A 24,148-nucleotide genomic window follows, 5' to 3' on the forward strand; every position below is an offset into this window, starting at 1 on the left:
TCGTTAAATTAACAGAATGTATAGCTGATATAAAAAACTGGATGACCAGTAATTTCCTACTACTAAATTCAGAAAAAACAAGAGATTCTAATTTTTAGACCGAAAACTACTTCACGCAATAACCTAGAATACTGTCTAACACATGATGGCTGCTCTGTTAAGTCTTCATCAGTTAAGAACCTGGGTGTGCTCTTTGATACCAATCTTTCATTTGCAGGCCATATGACTAGCATCTGCAAAACTGCATTCATCCATCTTAAAAATATATCTAAACTACGTCATATGCTCTCAAAGAAAAATGCAGAACAGTTAGTTCATGCGTTCATGACATCAAGGCTAGATTACTGTAACGCTCTACTGGGTGGTTGTTCCTCCCGCTTGATAGATAAACTACAGCTCGTACAAAACGCAGCAGCTAGAGTTCTTACTAGAACTAGGAAGTATGACCATATTAGCCCAGTTCTGTCATCACTGCATTGGCTTCCTGTTAAACATCGTATAGATTTTAAAATCTTGCTAATTACACACAAAGCACTTAATGGTTTAGCTCCCCAGTACCTGAGCGAGCTATTAAATCATTATAATCCTTCACGTTTATTGCGATCTCTGAATTCAGGCCAGCTGACAATACCTAGAATATCAAAATCAACCGCAGGCGGTAGATCCTTCTCCTACTTGGCACCCAAACTCTGGAACAATCTTCCTAACATTGTTCGGGATGCAGACACACTCTGTCAGTTTAAATCTAGACTAAAAACACATCTCTTTAACCTGGCATACACATAACACATTATCAATTTATATTTTCAAATCCGTTAAAGGATTTTATTAGGCTGCATGAATTAGGTCAGCCGGAACCGGGAACACTTCCTATAACACCAGATGTACTTGTTACATCAGAAAAAGATTGGCATCTACGCTAATATTAGTCTTTCTGTTTATCCCGAGGTTTACCGTAGTCAACCGGCTCCAGGCCGGTAAGTATCAGCAGAGATCGAGTCGACTAAATCATCCATTGTGAAGACATCATCAACACGACAGCCAGTGGCACAGTTCCTCAACAGACCGACCATACCGGCGTGATGAATACGATCCTCAACTGGACACGACCACAACGCAGCCCTGATGTATCAGCAGACATCGAGTCAACTAGAGCATCCATTGTGAAGGCCTCATCGACACGACAGCCAGTGCCACGGTTCCTCAACAAACCATCCATACCGGCGTGATGAATATGATCCTCAATTGGACACAACCACAACGCAGCCCTGAAGTATCAGCAGAGATCGAGTCAACTAGATCATCCACTATGAAGGCCTCATCGACACGACAGCCAGTAGCACAGTTCCTCAACAAACCGCCCATACCGGCGTGATTAATACGATCCTCAACTGGATGGAACTGAAATAAATACTTTGATTGTTGCGATCCTATCAGACTTATGATAGCAACCTGATTCGTAACAAAGCACTGTTCGCCAGAGGAGAACTGGTCCCCCGACTAAGCCTGGCTTATCCCAAGGTTTTTTATTTCTCCATTTTAACACCTATTTGCCACTTGTTTGTTGTTGCCCGAAGACCCCTGCGCTTCAGCGGTGTGGTTCCCACTTCAGTAAACCGGACGACGCTCACGTCCTCCATGCCGAAGTGATATCTCTGTTAAAGAAGGAAGCCATAGGAATCGTTCCCCTTTCAGAGAGCGAGTCAGGTTTCTACAGCCGTCACTTCCTCATCCCTAAGAAAGATGGCGGTTGCAGACCCATCTTAGATCTCAGACTTCTGAACCACTCCCTCATGAGATGGAAGTTCAGAATGTTAACGTTGAAGCAGATCCTCACCCAGATTTGTCCTGAGGACTGTTTCTTTTTGCTGGATCTGAAAGATGCTTCCTTTCACATCCAGATAGCCCCCCCCCCCACCCCATCACAGGTGATTCTTGAGATTCGCCTTTGAAGGAGTGGCTTATCAATAAACAGCCTTCCCTTCAGGCTGTCACTAGCTCCCCGCACTTTTATGAAGTGCATGAACACGGTGCTTTCCCCTCTGAGACGGATGGGAATCCGGGTTCTGAATCATCTCGATGATTGGCTCATACTGGCCCAATCTCGAACTGAGCTAGAACACCACAGATATGTGCTCCTCAGCCACTTACAGTGCCTGGGACTCAGGGTCAAATTTGCCAAGAGCTCACTGCTCCCCAGCCAACGTATCACATTCCTGGGCGCAGTTTTTGACTCTGTCCACATGAGGGCTGTAGTCTTGCCAAAGCATGCCCTGGCAATTCAGAAGCTCACGGCATCTGCCAGGAACAAGCCCGTTAACCTCTGAAGTTCTTCCAGAGGATGCACAGCCCTGAAACCTTGGATGAACCCCAGCTGGTTCAGCCGTGGAGTTCTCCTGCAGGCAGTGTCCAGAAGACGGTGCTCTCAACAGATGCCTCCAACCTGGCCTTCGGCTTGTGGTCTCACGAGGAAAGCCATCTCCACATCAACTGCCTTAAGATGCTGGCAGTAGAACGAGCCCTTCTCTCGTTCAAGATATTCCTGGACGGATGCCACTTTTAGTCCTGTCGGACAGCATGACGATGGTGTCTTACATAAATCATCAAGGGGGCCTATTGTCCAGCCGCTTATGCGCTCTGGCGAAGCGCCTCTTTGAATGGGCAGCACCCAGGCTGCGGTCGCTCAGGGCCACGCACATACCTGGGAGCAGATATGATATCTCAGAGCAATATCCCCTCAGACGAGTGGACGCTCCACCCCCAGACGGTTCGCAGGATCTGGGAGGTCTTCGGGTAGGCAGAAGTCAACCTCTTCGCCTCGGAAGACAACTCTCACTGCCCAACTTCTTAAAGGAGATGGATGCGCTGGCCCACGACTGGCCAGGCTCCTCCTTTACGCCTCTGGAGAACCCAGATTTGGTCTTCGGAGCTGTTCAGGCTTTCCACGAAAGCCCTGTGGCCAATTCCCCTGAGACGGGACCTCCTCTCTCAGGCGAACGGTACAATCTGGCACACCCAGCCAGAATTGTGGGCTCTGCACCTCTGGTTCCTCGATGGGAGCAGATAGACCTCCCCGGGAACATACTACACACCATTTCTCAGGCTAGAGCCCCGTCTACGAGACGCCTCTACGCCCAGAAATGGTTGGTCTTCATTGACTAGTGCGCAGCACGCAATGTTGACCCTGTGGAGAGTGATGTATCTCTGATACTGTCTTTTCTCCAAGAGCGGCTGGATAAGAGTCTCATGCCCGCCATGCTTAAGGTGTATGTAGCAGCCATTGGAGCGTTCCACGCTCCCAGTGCTGGCCAGACAGTGGGAAGAAACAGCCTTATTGTGCGTTTCCTGAGAGGTGCTAGGCGGATGAATCCCCCTCGACCATTCACTGTTCCCACCTAGGACCTTTCTGCGGTCCTTTCAGCCCTCATAGGTCCTCCTTTGAACCGCTGCGGTCAGCTGACCTTCGGCCCTTGACGCTCAAACCGCTCTGCTACTAGCGTTAGCATCGGTGAAGTGCGTTGGCGACCTGCAGGCCCTCTCCGTGAGCCCTGCATGCCTTGAGTTCGGGCCCAACGATTCAAGTCATTCTGAAACCCAGGCACGGCTCAGCGCTACCTCCTTCCTCGGACGAGTGAGAGATGGGATTGCTCTGCCCCATCAGGGCATTGAGGACCTATGTTGAGCGGTCTGAACCGTTTAGGCAGTCTGACCAGCTCTTTGTCTGCTTTGGCGGCTCCGGTCTCAAAGCAACGCCTCTCGTGTTGGATAGTCGACGCGATCACTCTGTTACTCCTTTATGGGCCTGAATTGCCCAATAAGAGTAAAACACACTCCACTAGAGGTATGGCCTCTTCGTGGGCGTGGTCTAATGGTGTTTCACTCAAAGACACCTGTGAGGCGGCCTGCTGGTCCTCACCGTCCACTTGTGTCAGGTTGTACAACTTGGATGTTCCGACCTTGCATCCTCTCGGTGTGACACAACGACCTTGCTCGAGCTCCGTCATCGCATCTCTGTCAGGGAATTCTTTCCCTCTCCAGTGTAACATAAGGGTTCGACGGCCCCTGGCCCCTCATGTATCTGTTGGGCCCCTAGGCGCCCAAAATATGTTTTTGTCGTTCCCTGTCGTGGCATGGCATGATTGTATTCGTTCCCCATACGCAGTATGAGTGAATTTATCGAAAGGGAACGTACTCAGACCGCTGAAAAGATGGGTCTTGGTCCGCTTCTAAACGAACTCTGGTGTGGTTCGAATGATATATGAACGCAACACAGACCAAAGACATGTAAACAAACCAAAAATGGGAAGACGAGACCCTAAAAAGGACAGAATCCTCACACATTTCGGTTTTTCTTGTCACAGTCACGAGTTTGCCCACGACAGGCATCAGATGCGCGTCTCCACGCAGCAGATTGTGTGTGACGGATGGATTCCCGCCGCTGTTTTGACTACTTTACTCATTTTATAAGCTCTTCACGAGTTCCCAGTTAGCCAAAACACCATCACATGCAGGCTGCACACATACAATGAGCGCATTTACCTCAGCACAAAGCATTGGCCCTGTCCCAAATGGCGCACTTCATGTGGACTTTCGGTCTCGTGGACTTAAATTGCGCATGCTCGCCGAGTCTACGAGTCCATAGGCCGTCCCATTCAGCATTTTAATGCTCTGAAGTGTGCTCAGCAGTGCCCCCTTTGTACCCTTGAAGCGGTCTTCCTACCCAGGAATCCTTGCGAACTTTAACTACCCAGGAATCCTTGCGAAATGCCAATCAGACAACGGAGATTTCGCTCAAGAGCAATTGATGACATGGCTGAGAAAAAAATATTTAAGTGTAGGTATCATTACATTTTTTTATGACCTAGGTGTACATTTTACCAGTTGTTATCTACAGTTTATACAAACATTATGGTCATCGACCAGTGGTTGATATCTCAAACATTATAATAGCGCATTGAATAATACGATCGCATTATGATTCATTAAATAAGTAGAACCGAATGTCAGGGCTTTACTGAGTCGTATGTAAACCTAGTATTTATATTTAAACCTGTAAATTCATCTGAAACTCACGCACATGTTTATTATGTGTTAAAATTGTAATTAGTTCAAATGGAACATTATGTATTATTACAACTGTATACATTATTTAAATAAGTATGTATATATTGTCTAATGCCCAGGTGGCATAAGCAAAAGCAGGCTGTGTAGTTGACATGGAGATAATATTTTGCAAAAGAAAAGAAACCTGTTCTCGATGCTAAATATTATCCCCGAACCTGCAGCTCCTGTCAAAAAACAACCAGACCGTTATTTCCGGCGTGACGATCGAGTCTGTCCCAAAAATACCTCTGAATGCGCCCTAGTGGATTCGTGCCAAGGGCCCTATAGGTCTGCACTACATGACGTCACCAAAGTGTGGACTCTGAGGAAGTCCACAAATCTGGAGTGTGCCATTTGGGACAGGGCCAATGTTTTGGATGTTCGGTAAGATCCGTCTAAAAATAGGCAATACGTCATAAAATCTGACCAATCAGGTTGTGAATGTATCCCTATGCCTTGAGGTTCGGTGATAAAATTGTCAATCTGAACGCTAATCGGACCAGGACTAAATGTTTTTTTTTCTTCTTCTTTGGTCCGGACCAAATGAACCAAATGAACCGAACTACAAGTGTGAATGCACCCTTAATTGGAGTCATTTTCTTTTATTGTGCTGTGTGATATATAACAATGGCATTGTTTGTATTAGTCATATTTTAAGTGTTATGGGGTAATTAGATTATTAAATAAAATTAGGCAGCTCTATTTTTTCATTGCACAGAAGTAACTTAAAAAAAAAAAACTTATCATTAGCATTACTCAATGAGAATAAATGTACCTTCATAACATATCAAATTGTTGTGATTCAATAAATGTCTATGTCAGACCACTAATTATAACCTTTGTACATTTAATGTTGTGTTTTTGTTTTTGTTTTTTTTTGTTTTTTTGTTTGTTTGTTTTTTTTTCAGTTTTTGTTTTTTAGATCAGAATCCTTTATTTAGGAGTACGAAGGTAAAATAGGAGAACATGAATAACTGCAGTGAACTTCACCATACATGAAGCATCCACCAACCTCACAACATCTGCATTTTCTGGAAAAGGCATGCTAGAAATGTATGTGTCAAGCTTCCAATTCATGTTTAATCCTCTTGCCAACTCCTGTGTTATATTTGTTCATCATCACAGGATGTGGAGTTGCATCAGAGATCTTCAACCTCAATTTCTCTGTTTGTGAGATCATGTTCTCTCTGAGTTCTTTTTTATGTGTATTGATAAAGGACCTGATGTTCACACCATTACCAAAGCTTTCACAGGACTAGCCTTCACTGGTTATCCTCAGTTTCAGTGTCTGATGTGTGTTGTTGAGCGTTACCTGGCAGTGGTTCATCCTGTAACCTTTCTGAAGTTCAAACCTCTCAGATATAGAGTGATCTGCTGCACTGCTGCCAAGGATAATCACTCTCAGATTCTGTTTTTCCTCCATGTTTAGTTTAATGTTAAAGTGGTTTACTATATATTCATTGTTTTACTCTATGGAGTTGGTATTTTTCCTCTCCATCCAGTTGTTCTGCTGTGTGGCTGTTCTCAGAGCTCTGAAGAAGTCAGGACCAGGAGCGAGCGGGGCTGAGAGAGAGGTGAAAAACCCTTTAAAGAAAAGAGCATTTTACCTTATTCTGATTACTACAGTGAGCATGGTTATCATGCATGTGTCATATACTATTAGTGGAGTCTTTACTGCTCTGACACAATATTTTCCAGCACTAACTTATTAGTTTTATTAGTTTTATGCTGGCTGGACTTGTGCAGCCTTTTCTTTATCTGCACTGGACTGGAAAACTCTTTTGCCTCTATTCATCATAAAACCTGAAATGGAGTTCAGTCTAATCCTTTTCACCACTTGGTATATTACTGTACATGCTCTTAGAAATAAAGGAAAAAATAAAGAGAATTATGTGATTTCATGTTGTTTAATTTTACTTTTTCAATGCATTTAATAGCCTAGCTTCAATCAGACATGTTAATTATAACAACCCTATATATACATTATATATATATATATATATATATATATATATATATATATATATATATATATATATATATATATATATGTATATGTGTATATATGTATATGTGTGTGTTTATCAGATGTGGTTTTGTATTACTATTTTTTTAATAAAATACTTGGATATATTTTTAATTTGATAGTCCTCTTCAAAACACTCTTCTAACTAAGGGTACATTTACACAACAATGAGAAATGGAAGAAACAGAGAAGTGCTCCTTGTACAGATGACACCATTGTCAAAATGATCCCCATTCATGAAAATCTGTGAAAATGACTAAAACGCTGTATTCTGCTGGCAGGCCATTAGATTGCAATGAAACACTATAGACTGAATGTTTAACGCACATGTGCATGACATTCAAAGATTTGTGTTGTTGTTGTTTACACAAAGACAGTTTTAAAAAAAAAAAACTTTTTTAAAAGTTAGAATTTTCAAACCACCAAAACGCCGCTGTCATATAAATTAATGGCCAAAACGCATAAAAAGTAAAAAATGTTCAGTTTTGGGTTGAAAATATCGTATAAACAGCCCCTAAGTAACTTTTTTACAGCTACATGTCAACTAATTCTCTTTAGAGTATTGGTAGACTATAGGGTTCAAGTATTTCAAGTGTTACCAAATACTTCATTGACTGAAACTGTACCATGGAATAAAGTTTTTTTTTTTTTTTTTTTTCTTCTTCTTCTTCTTGCTCATATTATGTTGAAGTCTTCCTGAACATTAAATTCTTAAACTTGAACACACTCAATAATGTATACCAAGAAGTGTCACTTTTCATTTGTTTGTTCATAAGACATTGAGTATCACCCAGGTGCATCTGTGAATGTGAAAGCAGTTTTATTTATTTATTTTTTTCTTAATGAGCATTGGTTTCTGCCTCGGTACCTTGTCATGAACACAGACCTTAGCTTCAAGAATTTGAATGTTATCCCAGCCAACATTTGTATGTGGGGCCCATATGGGTATGAAACGGGTTGAAAAATGGGCCCTATGTAGGATTGTCCGCGGGTTCCATAATGGCCCCATGTTAATTGCCCAGATGGATTTCATGCAGGATTGCACCTGCCTCTAGGTGGGCCCCAAGTGGGCAACTTGTGCAAGACCCATCTCGGTCCCAGCTTTAACAGACAATATTTTTATGTGGGGCCCATGTGGGTTTGAAATGGGCTGAAAAATGGGCTCTATATGGGATTGTCCGTGGGTTCCATAATGGCCCCATGTTAACAGCCCACATGGATTCCATATAGGATTGCACTTGTCAATAGGTGGGCCCCAACTGTGCAATATGCACAAGACCCATCTCGGTCCCAGCTTTAACCCAGATACTATTTTTATGTGGGGCCCATGTGGGTTTGAAATGGGCTGAAAAATGGGCTCTATATGGGATTGTCCGTGGGTTCCATAATGGCCCCATGTTAACAGCCCACATGGATTCCATATAGGATTGCACTTGTCAATAGGTGGGCCCCAAGTGGGCAACTTGTGCAAGACCCATCTCGGTCCCAGCTTTAACACAGACAATATTTTTATGTGGGGCCCATGTGGGTTTGAAATGGGCTGAAAAATGGGCTCTATGTGGGATTGTCCGTGGGTTCCATAATGGCCCCATGCCAATTGCCCAAATGGATTTCATGCAGGATTGCACTAGCCACGAGGTGGGCCCCAACTGGGCAACTTGTGCAAGATCCATATGGGTCCCAGCTTTAAGTTTTATGTGGGTACTACATGGGCTTGAAATATGGGTTGTAAGTGGGATTGTCCATGGGTTCCATGTTGGCCCTTTGTCAATTTCCCATGTAGATTATATGCAGGATTTCACTGGGTGTTAGGTAGGGCCCAACTATTAAACATATGCAAAACCCATCCTGGTCCCATCTTCAAGGTTTCAGTGGACCATAATGCCCATACCCACCCCTGCTCTGACCAGAATAAGACTTTGAACAATTTAAAATAAGATAAATGCATTCCTCACTAAGACAAACTACCATGTTAACAATGCACAACTTTTATTTATATGTTATTTTCTACCTGAATAGTAATCTGAATAGCAAAACCACACAAATAAAATAGCAAAAAATTACCAGGGCAGAATGCAGTAGAGAACACAGTGAGACTGAAATCCTTTCAATTTCAGTTTTATTTAATGGCAGAAAACTACAACTATAATAAAGTACTTCAATACAAGAACTACAACAGAAGCAGCAACTTAAAATAATGTTATAACTCAACCATAAAGGGATAGTTCACCAAAAATGAAAATTCTGTCATCATTTGCTATCATTTACTTTTGTCATCATTTACTAAACATCTTCATTTCTGTACAGCAGAACAAAGAAATTTATACAGGTTTGGAATAACTTGATGTGGAGTAAATTATGACAGAATCTTCATTTTTGGGTGAACTATCCCTTTAAGCTACAGCCAACTTTTGGTGCATTCTCGCTGCCCTCTGTCCTCCTCTGTCTCTTGCTCCAGTAAACCACTTCGACAGTGCCCTCTCCGCTTCTTGCAAGTTAACCTTGGACGTCAGGGGGTTGTTCTTAAGAGCCTCTGCAAAAACAAATAACAATATACATGCTAATTAATATTACAAATAGGGATGGTCTGGGGTGCGTTTCCTGAACAACGATGTAACTCGCTGCTGAGCTACCATAGTACGATGCATCATTGAACAAATCATCTAGCTAGTCACGACTGTTTCCCGAAACCGTATTGTCACAAACCTGTCGTTCAGCCACGTTGGTAAATGACGTCACAGAGATGGTGAGTTATAACTTCTTTAAATGAATCCGTTTGAGATCGAATTAATGCTAGATTTTCTGCTATAAATAGTGGACATGGCATTAGAGGACTAATTCTCATTTTTCTATTATTTTGCTTTATTTCCAGATTCAATTATATGCTTGTTCTTACGTACTAGAGCACGTACGCACATGCGCACTCTCCAAAAATGGTGCTTTAAATCTCTTGACAAACTAAAATATATAAATGACATTTGTATATATTCTAAATAAAATATATACATTGTATTTAATGACATGCAGCTTGCTTATTTTGCTCAAGATAACAATTTATTAAGTCCACATGTCATAAAAACAAGAAACTATGCTTCTAACCACAGGTCGAGAGCTGTCGTTCCAACCACACAAGTTTGCGATGCAGTTTGCGAATGTTCGTTTGAACGATGGTTTCGGGAAACACCAAATCATTGAACAATGTAAGTAATGATGGAACTTGCGATGTTAGTTGGCCAACGATGCTTTTGGGAAACACACCCCTGATCGGTTGGCTGCAGTTCAGTGTTTGTAGATAATCACATTCAGTATGACTAAATCGTTAGTTACTAGGGGTGTGCAAGACTACCCAGGTGAAAAAAAAGTGCAGTAAAATACACTTTATTTTAGTACACTTCCATAATGTACTTAAAGTGCTTTATTTCCGTACACTTATTTTGTACGTAACCCTAAAAATGGCAAGACCCTAAAGAGACACCAGAAAATTAATATTTTGCTATTTTCCATCTTATTAGGACACCAACTTGATCATTTTTTTCAAAATATTTAATTTAAATTTTAATGTTTGTCTCCCACAGGATACGTTACCAGTTTAGGGGTATAAATTGACTGAAAACCGAATTCTTGTTTGGCAATGCCTTTTCACAACATTTTAAACTATTTCAAAACATTTTATTCTCTAATAACTTATAATAAACATTCTTTGTGACATATTCTGATAAACAATAAGTGATAAACAATATTTATGAATAAGTGATAAACAATATTTCCAATATTGAAAACTCATTTAAGTTAGTGCAACACAGATAAATTTCATACTAGCCCTAAAAAGGGCAAAGAGAAATCAGAAAATTATTTTATTGTTATTTTCTATCTAATTAGGACACAAATAATACATTTTCATGATTTTTTTTTTAAAGAGACTTTTATTTATTTATTTATTTTTTTGTGGATACGCCACCCCTTTGTCGGTATAAATTAAGTGAAAAAATAATGTTTTTTGGCAATGCAAATTTTAAAACACTTATTCTCTCATAACTTAAAGCAAACATTCATAAAATTCTGTTGAACAATAAGTATAATGCCTATTTATTAATATATCTGTTTACTGTATCATATTTAATACTTAAAATTCTAGGGCAAATAAATTATCAATATGAACAAATCTTAGCTGAAAACCCTGTCGTACACAATCTCCTTCATGCCTTCTGTACTCGGATTGATAGTTCAAACTTATAAAGTAAATTTAAAAGAAAAAATTACTGTGCTGAAGCAATTTGGTTATTTATATTCATTCACCATTTTTTAATGTTAAAATTTACTATTTACAATACTAATAAACTACTTTTTTTTTCTTTTTTTTTTTTCTTTTTTACATGTTAATGTAAATGTCAAATATGACAACAGGCTTTTTGGGGCACATTTATATGTCCATCTCTCAATTATCATTGATTTGCAAAAAATTGCATATAATGAGTTATAAAAGCCTGATATATAAATATGATGCTCAACAACAACAACAACAACACCACAAAAAAAACATGCACATATATTTATATACAAGTTTGTATTTCATTTTGAGTATCATATACACACACATCTGGTTCGCTATCTCTGTGGCCACTCTCAATGTAGACATAATGATTTTTATACTGTACAAACTATATATTCTATCCTCTCACACTGGGATAGATAGATATATGCAAATCAATGATAATTGAGAAATGGATAAATAAGTGTTCCCCAAAACCCTGCTGTGTCATATTTGATATTTACATTAACATTAAAACAATGTAAAATTTGTAATGTAAGTTTTACAATGTAATAACTTTAGATAGTAAGAACTGTTAGATAGTAAGTATGACATTATAAATACAACCTATTGTTTCCAAACTTAAAAATGGCTATACTCAATGTTGGATGTATAAACCTGAAGAAGAACATCTTCAATTAAAAATTATTTGTACAAGCATGATGATATAAAGCTACATTTAAATAAATTATTTTCAATTTATTTTTAAATTGTTAAGATTTGAATTATTACTCGTGTGCAAGGCTTGCAAAAGAACCAGAGGGTATATAAGGCGAAGTCTGTGACCTGGACGCGCATAACAGGACTCCATTCAGGCAGGTGCAAGAGGAGAGTAAATTTTCATGAGGTAAGTTCTTTTACCTAACCAATTTAAGTTAATTTAAATCATAAAATCCACATAATAATATACAAATAATCCCACTACAAATATCAATTTAACAATATGAAGAAAATAAATAATACAATAGCTATATACCCTACCCTAACACTAACAGTCCGATGGAACAGTTTGTTTTTCACAGGACAATTCTAAACAACAACAACAACACAACAAAAACATAAATAAATATCAGCCACGCTTTTACCATATTTATATAACCCATTGGTCAAAGAACTGTCTTTTCCGGCAAATGTACCAAAGGCAGCCTACAAGTTAAATGTTTTAGATTACTGTACAAACTTTGCGTTAATACCGTTAATATCCGTTTATACCGTTATATGTGAAATCATTGTACATTTACTGTACAAACAATGGTTTTGTGTTAATACCGTTAATGTCCGTTTTGTACCGTTATATATGTGTGAAATCATTGTACATTTACTGTACAAACACTGGCTTTAATGGCTTTAAACACTGGCGTTAATACCGTTATTTCCATTATTTATGTGTGACGTCATGTGCGCGTTCTCAAAGGCTTGACTGCAAGCGCGCGTGCTCCCCCTCTCTCACACACGCTGAAAGAGAACTATAGTCAAACTACATGAAAATACTACTACAATTAAATAAATAAATAAATAACTAGTTGATTAATTAAATAATTAATTTATTAAATAATTAAACATATGATCAGAATATCAACTTGCCTAATAATTATGCACTCAACGGAATTAATTTTTTTTGACCACGTTTTTTTTTTTTTCATTGTTTCCAGAATAGCCTCGAGACGATCACCATATGAAAGAGCAGAGCCAATAAGAGTGCGATGCTACGCACCACGTGCAGAACACTAACTTTCAAGACAGTTGATGGGGTCATCAAGGCAGACAAACAGCGGACCACTACTTTGGCTGCCTTGTGGGATGGCATAAAAGCCTTCACATGTCCACAGTCTGACCAGCCACAATTTGAAGAGGATCAGACATATTATTAAAAATTACATAGTACAAAAAAAATATGGAAAAGACTCCATAATTGTAAATCACAAGGCGAGCATTTTTAAAACTTCCCCCCTTCCACTAAGCAAAGAAGAAGAGAGGTTAGCCATGGAAGTCCTGCTTCCTCTTTCAAGGGAAATAACTGGTGAAGAACCTGACCTCAGGAGGGAATGTTACCCTCAGAGGATACATTAATAATGTGAGTAAAAAAAAAAAAAATGTTTTAAGAAGTTTACTGTTTCCCAGTCTTGGTCCTAGAGATATCCAACTATACTTTGTAATGTATTAGGGAAACTGTGGATTCCTTTGAAGTACTCTGCAAAAAAAAAGAAAAAAGAAAAAAAAGAAAAGTTGATTCAACTTAAAATAATTTGTAACCTGGCTGCCTTAAAATGTTGTGTTCAATAAGCTAAAAAACATTTGTTGTTTACACATATATTGGAGTTCCTTAAACCTAGAATTAATCAACTTTATATTTTGTATAACCAACAAGTTTTTAGTAAGCCTAACTAGACGAGAAAATTGTGCCAACCTAAATTCAAGTTGAAACAACATTAAATTAGTGAGACCAACAAACGTGGAGTTGTTCAAACTAAGCTTTTTGTTGAATAAACTTGTAAGTACAAATTGGCCAAACTAAGCGTCTTGTTGAATTAACTTCAGCCAGGTTACTTTTTCAAGAATAGTTAATCTCACTAGTAATGTTAAGTTCATTCAACTGGCCAAACTATGTAATTTGCCCACACAACTCAAGTTTCTATTTTCTACTGTACCACATAAAAATGGAATGAACATTTAAGAACATGCAATGTATTTTATTTCAAAATTGACAGCATGCTATTTAGTATTAGTGTTTAATATAAAAACACCTTTAAAAACAAACATTGACATTTCATATTAACTGTGGAACTATTATCTAAAAAAAAGTATAAAAAGTATGTTTGTCAAACAATTATTTTTACAAAAAAATGTATGAAAACTAAGTTTTCATTACATAACGTCTGTCAAACAATCATCTAAAAAAACTTAACAGTTTTCATTTCATAATGTTTTTGTCGAACAATTTTCTAAAAAAAAAAGTATGAAAACTTGTACATGCAACAAGTTTTGGTAGCTTAGATTAACTCAGTGGCATTTTAGAACAAATATGTTAAACTTTTTTTAACCATGCAAAATGGTGGTGTGATGCAACTACTGATTAGTGTACAAACAGTAAACATTTGTGTAACTAACAAATCAATGCTACCAACTGAAACTGTATTGATGACATTAACTAGGACAACTTGCCACTACACTTTGTCTTGAAGCAAACTGTTGCGGAGTCCATTAAATAATCGCAGAACTATTGCCACTGCCAATGCCCATGAACACTTTTTATATCACCTCAAATGTGTACTTCAGCCTCTTGGGATAGTCTATGTTAAGATAGTAAAGAAGACCCACGAGTGTAGCAAAGGCAAAAGCAACATCTCCTAGGTCACGTTTGACAATCTGCTCCTCCAGAACCACCACAACATCCACCTCCCTTTCTAGCAACACTGTGCTGCTCCCGCCTTCTTCAGTGATGATGAGAATGCCAACATCAACTTCTTTTGTAGCATCTTTTTCTGAACTGTCAGCCTAAGAACATAATGAACAAAGATATTAGTAATTAAGCATGTACTGTTACATTAACAATTTCAATGTACAATGTAAAAAATTCAATTCAAATTCTGTATGAAATGACAAATGCAACATTGATGATTACCTGAAGAAAAATTTCTCTCATGAGACACATCAATATAATTTGTGTAGTACTAGGCTGTATCACTTTTCTCAAAACCAGACCAATATATTACTTTTACACCTAATACTAATTAATTTACAGGTTTAAACTTTGCCACTATCCTAGGTTTTGATCATTTGTCAGCAAGATTTTAGTCATTTAAGTTACAATAAAATTTATTATGAAGACTGGTTATTAAATATCCAGCTCTTGGACATTTGTAACCAGTTCTAAAATGGAACCAATTTTTGACACCCAACCCTACTCTCAATGCCAGTAGCACTGGGCTGAGCTTTGCCACTGTAGTGTGAAAGCACTGTAAGGGTATTTTTCTGTCACTATTGTCCTCAGGCATGTTTTAGTCGGTTAATATTAACCTGTATCTGTTGAGTTGCATTTGTCGGCCACGGTCTCTGCTAAAATAATTCCTTTTCTACGTAAAGGTGCTCTAAGCGATCCTGGGTGGAGTAACTTCCTGTTGACGTGTTGCCAAACAAAACAGAGGCTAGCTAGACCCTCCCTCATCCTCCCATTACCAGAAGCACATTTCACCACCTGAGATTATAACTTCAGCTCCTACACAAGGAAACGCAATAATAATAGCATGATAACATTAGCTTTGCGTTTCACAGAAAGCATAAACAATGGCTCCGTCGTAAACAAATTTAGTCAAAGTTGTCAATAGGCTATAAACGAATTCATAACAAACAGTGGGTGAAAACAATCCTTATTTGTGTTTATATCCTTGTGTTGGTTAGGCGAACATGAACGTAACATCCATTTAGAATAACAAAAAATGGTTTAACTCACCTGTCCAGCAAAAAAGAGCCACCTGAATGTCGGATTGGAAGCCCTTCTGCCGCCAGAGTTCTCGCCACCTTTCAAAGGCTTTTCCTATGTAAATTCGGGACTTTCAGCATTCCTTCTCCTTTTCCCTTTTCTTTTCCAGGTGTTCATTAGAATGTCGTCGCTTTGGTCATGTGTCGGCCATATCAAGATCACATAATTCGAACTTCCCTCTTTATGCTTCTCTCTTCTACACACCCCCCTTCATGTGCATGCGCACTAACCCCAAAACTCCACCCCCAAATCATTCTTGTCGGTTATTGGCTGGAGCATGTTTATTATGTTTCGTGGTTCAGACTGCACCAGTTTGTTTTTGTGTCCGTTTTCGAGCTTGTGGCGACTACAGAGACTGCGTTTTTTTACAGTGTGTTCAGGGGACTGGCAGCTAGTGGAGAGTGAGGAGATGTTTGCTGTATGTGACAAAAAAAATGTTTTGGCCTAAAAACGTGTGACATCACTTAGAGCACCTTTAATTAAAAAGTTAAAATGAGAAATTTCATATTTAAATATTGAGTTAAATTTATGTAGACAAATAGTAAATGCTGTGTAAATATATTAATGCCATTTCTCATGTCGTTTTTGTCTCACCTCTGCATTGCAAAGATTTTGTTGATAATAAAATAATATTTTATATGATTGGTAATAACAGCCCTATACTGTGCTGTTATTTTAATTGAATTTAATTTGAATGTTAGAATTTTACTTAAAAGGTGATGCATACATCTAATCGGTTTAGAAAAATGGCCTTATTTAGGTAAAAATGCTACTAGAAATCAATGTGATCTGAAAATTTACTTTTGTCAGTATTGCAGCCCGCTAATGTATACACTCACCTAAAGGATTATTAGGAACACCACACTAATACTGTGTTTGACCCCCTTTCGCCTTCAGAACTGCCTTAATTCTACGTGGCATTGATTCAACAAGGTGCTGAAAGCATTCTTTAGAAATGTTGGTCCATATTGATAGGATAGCATCTTGCAGTTGATGGAGATTTGTGGGATGCACATCCAGGGCACGAAGCTGCCGTTCCACCACATCCCAAAGATGCTCTATTGGGTTGAGATCTGGTGACTGTGGGGGCCATTTTAGTACAGTGAACTCATTGTCATGTTCAAGAAACCAATTTGAAATGATTCGAGCTTTGTGACATGGTGCATTATCCTGCTGGAAGTAGCCATCAGAGTATGGGTACATGGTGGTCATAAAGGGATGGACATGGTCAGAAACAATGCTCAGGTAGGCTGTGGCATTTAAACGATGCCCAATTGGCACTAAGGGGCCTAAAGTGTGCCAAGAAAACATCCCCCACACCATTACACCACCACCACCAGCCTGCACAGTGGTAACAAGGCATGATGGATCCATGTTCTCATTCTGGTTACGCCAAATTCTGACTCTACCATCTGAATGTCTCAACAGACATCGAGACTCATCAGACCAGGCAACATTTTTCCAGTCTTCAACTGTCCTATTTTGGTGAGCTCGTGCAAATTGTAGCCTCTTTTTCCTATTTGTAGTGGAGATGAGTGGTACCCGGTGGGGTCTTCTGCTGTTGTAGCCCATCCGCCTCAAGGTTGTGCGTGTTGTGGCTTCACAAATGCTTTGCTGCATACCTCGGTTGTAATGAGTGGTTATTTCAGTCAAAGTTGCTCTTCTATCAGCTTGAATCAGTCGGCCCATTCTCCTCTGACCTCTAGCATCAACAAGGCATTTTCATTTAATGGCATACTCCTCATTTAAAAAAAACAAAATTTTTAACCATATAACACTACCGTCCCGCCAGCGGACCACTGGGTCGTTAAAGGGATAAACTTGTTTGCTTAAAATTTTTGTGAATAATTTGCTGATGCAGGTACAAAAAGACATTTTTTAACTGCAAAAAATAAAGAAAATAAAACTTGTCACCCATGGCGCCAACTATAGCTGGAGAGGAGAGATTTGGCTGTGGCTAACTTACACAGAAGAGATTTTGTTGTTCAGCACATAAAAATGAACTACTTCATTTCAGACTGTGGTGATGTGGTTTCTCCACTGCATGGATCTTCATGTGTATCTTCAGGTGACTTTTAATAGTGAAACTCTTTCCACACTGATCGCAGGTGTGCAGCTTCTCTCTGCTGTGGATCCTCTCATGTGTTTTCAGATTTGATGACACACTGAATCTCTTGTCACAGTGTGAACACTTATAAGGTTTCTCTCCAGTGTGGATCCTCTCATGTGTTTTCAGAGATGATAACTGACTAAATCTCTTGTCACAGTGTGAACACTTGTAAGGTTTTTCTCCAGTGTGAATTCTCTGGTGCTGTTTTAAATTGTTCGCTGTAGTAAAAGTCTTCTCACACTCAAAGCACATGTACTCTCTCACACCAGTGTGTGTTTTTTCATGTGCATGTAAATATGACAGCAGTGAAAAACTCTTTCCACACACAGAACATGAATGTGGCTTCTCCTTTGTATGAACTGTCAGGTGTCTCTTCAGGTCTGATGCCCAGAGAAATGTTTTGTCACATTGATCACATGTGTGTGGCTTCTCTCCAGTGTGAACTTTCATGTGTTCCTTAAGACTTCCTTTTTGAGTGAAACTCTTCCCACACTGATCACATGTGAACGGCTTCTCTCCTGTGTGGATTCGCATGTGTGCTTTAAGGCTTGATGATTGACTGAATCTCTTCCCACACTGATCACATGTGAACGGCTTCTCTCCTGTATGAACTCTCATGTGAATCTCAAGATATTGTTTGGATGTGAAACTCTTTCCACACTGAGTGCAGGTTGTAGATTTCTTGGCTCTTATTTTCTTTAAAAATGTCTTTTTAGTCTTTGAGCGACTCAAAGGTTTTTCTCCAGGTTTGTCATGATGTTCCTCCTCCACTTCACTTCAGTTCTTCACTCTCCTCCTTCACTTCCATCAGCTCTGAAATGAAAGAAAAAAAGTCATTTCATTTTCAGTAAATCAAAATAAAGAGAGAAATATGAAGTTAAAGGTCATTAAATTGAGACTTGTTGTGATAGACAACTGCTACAAAACATTACGATCATTTTGATGCATTTGCATAAATTAGTTGCATATGTCCCTGAAACTTTAACATTAATCTTCCAATCGTAAAGGACCAGCTGTCGTTCCAGCGACAGAATCCAGTGGTCTGGTGAAGGTATAATGTGTGTACGTCTTTTCAGCGCTCCTGTGAAGTTCACTTAATTTTAGAATTTAGTCTCAATTTTACTTTAGCTGCTCGTTTAATCTGACTCCAATTTCAAATGTTTTTACATCAAGATTTACTGAATTCAGACAATCAGCACTGAATGGACGTCTTCTGGCTACAGAATTTCCCAAATCGCTGCTCTGCCACCTTCCCTTAAATAATTCTTGATAATTTATAAATAATATTAAGAAAATAAAGAAAACATTGCTCTGAAATATTTTGAGTAAAATATATTTGAATCAATGACAAAATGATCTAATGTGATATTAACAGCCATATTTTGACATTTGATATTTAATTAATTTTCCTAAAACTGTGTAATTATTAAGGGCCGTTCACAGCAGACTTCTCCTTCCACTGACTTCCTTTCATGACACATGTGAATGTGGGACACCAGAAACACAAGATCAAGTGAAGTTTGCAGTAAAGTGGAGTAGATTGTATATTTTAAAATTTTGGAGTGATTATTATTTGTTATTTATGTTTTTAAAAATATCACGTCATATCTTGACGTTGCTTGTGTCTGTAGAAAGTTCACATGCTCAAAGTCTAGACTGACTGCATCTTTAAATGTGTTATTATCAGTGTCCTACACGATTCACTCAACCCTGTTACTTCTGACATGATTTTCCTCCTTTCAAACCAGAGGATTTCTTAAAACTGTGACGCCCAGGAAGTGACATCATCTGGGCTCTTTTCTACAGCATGATGGGAGGACAAGAAAATAATCTCAATCCATTGTCTCAGTTTTTACACAAATGAAATGACTGCATTCATCAACCCTGTTACCAAAGTTACTGTAAGAAGAGATTTTGCTCAAGTTACACTCACAACCCTGTCAGCCATTCTGGAAAGATTCATTTACTTCATACATTTTGGTGTTTACAGTTTATTCCTAAAAAATAACAGTGTTGAAAACTATATTGAAAATGCCTAAATTCTGGAAACAATTTTGCAAATTGTGAACCAGATATGAAACAAATGTAAAATATTTAGTTTGATCTGATGTTGACAATCAGTATGAAGTTGAAACTTCCCTTTACTGATCTAGAAAAGAACATTATGTATCAATTTCATAGTTTCTGCAAATATGCAGAAGTGTTTGAATCTTTCTAACATGAATGTTGTCATTAAAAGTTCAGTATGTATTTGATAGTTTATCTAAATGTGCAAGAACATGAATGTTGTTCAGCATCATGAATGAATGAAGAATAAACACCAACCTCTTTGTTCTTCAGTATCTTCAGTGTGTTTCATTCTGCAGGGTTCTGGATCACTCATGTTCTTTGCCGCTTTCAGCTCTTCCTGATGCTTCAGTGCTCGTCTGATGGGAATATTCCAGTTTTTATTGGAGAACTGCTGTGGGAGGAGCTTCACTGATGATGTGAGTGATGTGGGAGGAGCTTCACTGATGATGTGACTGCTGTGGGCGGAGCTTCACTGACTGAATTACAGATTGGTTGGAGGAGCTGATCTGCCCAAATCAAAAATATCAGTTACTGTGTTTGTTTTTATAGGGTTAAAGACCAGAAATCAAACTGTAAATGTACAAAAAGTGAATTTAAAATGAAAACCCATTAAATCCAAGTGTCTATTTTAATGTTTCAAATTACTTTTGTGAAAACCAAATGTTTTAATGTCCCATCATCATTTAGTGTAACAGATATTTTTATGTAAAAATGAAACAACATTTATTTTGACCAGTAACTTAATAAAGTATATAAAAGAGTAAGAGATCATACTAAATTTCATTATATTTTAAATGTATAAAGGATTTCAAATGAAAATTAAAGAGTATTTTGGGCTGTCACTGTGATCCTTTCAATACACTGTTTGAATGTTGTCAAATGATTCTTGTTCTAAGTATGCATGACAAGTTGTTTTCTTTCTTTCTTTCTTTTTTCTTGCTATATTAACCCCTTTTGTATTTCACTCTTAAACTAATTGCATTAATCATTTATATCCATCTATCGTAAAGCAAATGAGGCAGAATTAGAAGCAAAAAGTTATAAATTAAACTTTATTCTGTTTCTTCATTAAAATAATGGCAAATATCTAGAAAATTAGTAAAGAACTGTAAGAAAAACATTTATGGCATGAAGACAGAAATAAACATACATAAACACTATCAAATCCCCTCAGTCTGTTGACAGCAATGAAATGAGCTTTAAGTGTCAATTTACAGCAGATCTGAAGACATCAGCATAATAAATGAGGTGAAAACAGGAACTATTGACATGAAATAAAGAGTGTTTTCAGCAGTTTCTCTGTTAATATTGATGATCCTCAGACTATCAACACTCATTCAACAAGACATTCACATCATCTCACTTTATTCTGAGTGTTTGCTGTTAGAAAGTGATTATTTTAATCACATATACATTATTTGCATTGTGGTTGATCTGACTGTGCATTATTGTGACCGCACAATAATTACGATTTGTACAATAATAATAATAATTTATGAGTGTAATGTAATGAGTGGATTGTGTAATATTGTGAATTGTGCAATGTGAGTAATGTGCAATGTGAGGTGTGTGCAAAATGTGGATCGTGCAGTGGCCCTTTGTGACCCAGTCCCGGGACAACGGATCGAAATTAGCCTTCGACTACAATCCGGTGTGTTTACATTCATGTACAATATGTCTGTCCATTAACACACACTGCCCCTATCAAATAATAAATAAATAAACATCAGTCAAATATATGAGAAAAGACTAAAACTGCTCTATTGAAAGACAATACTGTTATTTCACATGAGCCTCACAGGAGGCGTTTGTAACAATAAAAATACTTATTTTATTGGATTCGATACAAAGCAGTTAAAACTTAAACCATCTTAAACTCTATAATCTAACTTTATCCAGCAATATTGGAGATGCTGTTACACGTCCCTCGATCATTTATCCTCTCTGAAATTGGTCCCAGTTTTCAAGTGTTTATTAATTCATCTTTGGATGCTGGGTTAGTCCCAACACATGCTCTACAGATGAGCCTGATATGAAACACCAAAACATCCTGATGAGTTTAAATGTGGGATGTCAAAGTTCAAAATGAACAAAGCTCATATTAATCTGCAGATTATACAACATAAATATTACAAAACACACACAAATGTCATATATATTGTCAGTCGTGTGTCTTTTAATCTTTCAGCTTTAACCCTGTGATTATTCAGGTAGGGTCAGGATAGTCAGATCTGCCTCAATCATAAAGTTCTCACCCGCCGCAGATGAAGATCTTCAGGAATGATGGAGAAGACTCTCTTGAGCTTCTGTTCTGAGGCTAAAGTCTCACGGGAGTCTCACAGGAGGCAGTCATAACAATAAAAACACTTTTTTTATTGGTTACGATACAAAGCAGATAAAACTTAAATCATCTTAAGCTAAAAAGCTCTATAATCTTCACTTAATGCAGTTCATCTGAGGAAACCTTTCACTTCTCAGACTCCCATTCTGGTTTATATTTCTGAAAACTCATTTTAGTGTATTTCATTTACAATGAGTTCACACTTTAATTCATCCTCTCTAATCTACATGTAGCCTATACTGGTGATTATACTGGATTTAATACAGATCACTGCTTTGATATCTTAAATATGAGATGATCTGTATTATTAACTCTACTTTGTGCTGCTCTTTATTTTGAAAGGTTTTGTGATCATTGTCTCTTCTGATCTAATTTCACTACTGCAATCAATGGACTTATTATTAGAAAATCTAACTTTGAGTTCATATCTCTGTAGTTACTCATCTTTAGTGGTTGGTGATGGTGAGTTTGTGTTGATTTTTGTATTATTAATGTCATATTGTGAGAAATAACCGTATTGTATTTCAATAGAGCAGTTTATAGGATTTTCTCATATATCCTGACTCCAATAATCAGTTTCTAACAGCAAACACTCAGAATAAAGTATTGATGATCCTCAGACTATCAAAACTCATTCAACAAGACATTCAGATCATCAGCAGATCATCTCACACTCTTTATTTCATGTCAATAGTTCCTGTTTTCACCTCATTTATTATGCTGATGTCTTCAGATCTGCTGTAAATTGACACTTAAAGCTCATTTCATTGCTGTCAACAGACTGAGGGGATTTGATGGTGTTTATGTCTGCTTATTTCAGTCTTTATGCTTTCAACTGTTTATCTTACAGTTCTTTACTACTTTTCTAGATATCTGTCATTATTTTAATGAAGAAACAGAATAAAGTTAGAATTAGAAACAAAATGTTCTGAATTAGCATTTGCATCTATCATATTATATCCATCTATCATAAAGCATGTTGCTTTATGATAGATGGATATAAATGCTTAATGCAATTAGTTTAAGGGTGAAATACAAAAAGGGGTTAATATAGCAAAAGAAAGAAAAAAAGAAAAAAACAACAACTTGTCATGCATATTTACAAAGAGAATCATTTGACAACATTCAAACACTGTATTGAAGGATCACAGTGAAGCCCAAAATACTCTTTAATTGTCATTTTAAATCTTTATTCTTTGCCACTTTCCTTCAAACCACTAGCTTTCACCTATTTGTCACCAAGAAGTTTTTAATCATTTAAAATATAATTAAATTAAGTATGATCTCTTAATCTTTTATATACTTTATTAAGTGCTGGTCAAAATGAAATGTTGTTTCATTTTTACATAAATATATCTGTTACACTAAATGATGATAGGACATTAAAAACATTTGGTTTTCACAAAATCATTTTGAAACATTAAAATAGACACTTGCATTTAATGGGTTTTCTATTTAAATTTGATGGAGATACTAAAATTTGATTAACCCTATAAAAACAAACACAGTAACTTATTAACATAGTAAATATTTTTGATATGGGCAGATCATCTCTTCCAACCAATCTGTGGTTCAGTCAGTGAAGATCCGCCCACTACAGGTCACTATCAGTGAAGCTCCTCCCACAGCAGTTGATCAATAAACGCTGGGATATTCCCATCAGATGAGCATCAGGAAGAGCTGAAAACTGCAAAGTCTGAGTTTATTAA

At 37.8% G+C, this 24,148-nt stretch overlaps 1 pseudogene; it reads right to left on the minus strand.

Moving 5' to 3' along the window:
• Positions 1–17,698: 17,698 nt before the first annotated feature.
• Positions 17,699–20,411, minus strand: LOC125253289 (annotated as a pseudogene).
• Between the last annotated feature and the right edge of the window lie 3,737 nt (positions 20,412–24,148).

The sequence above is a fragment of the Megalobrama amblycephala genome, linkage group LG18 (assembly GCF_018812025.1).
Source record: "Megalobrama amblycephala isolate DHTTF-2021 linkage group LG18, ASM1881202v1, whole genome shotgun sequence".
NCBI classification, from domain to species: Eukaryota; Metazoa; Chordata; class Actinopteri; order Cypriniformes; family Xenocyprididae; genus Megalobrama; species Megalobrama amblycephala.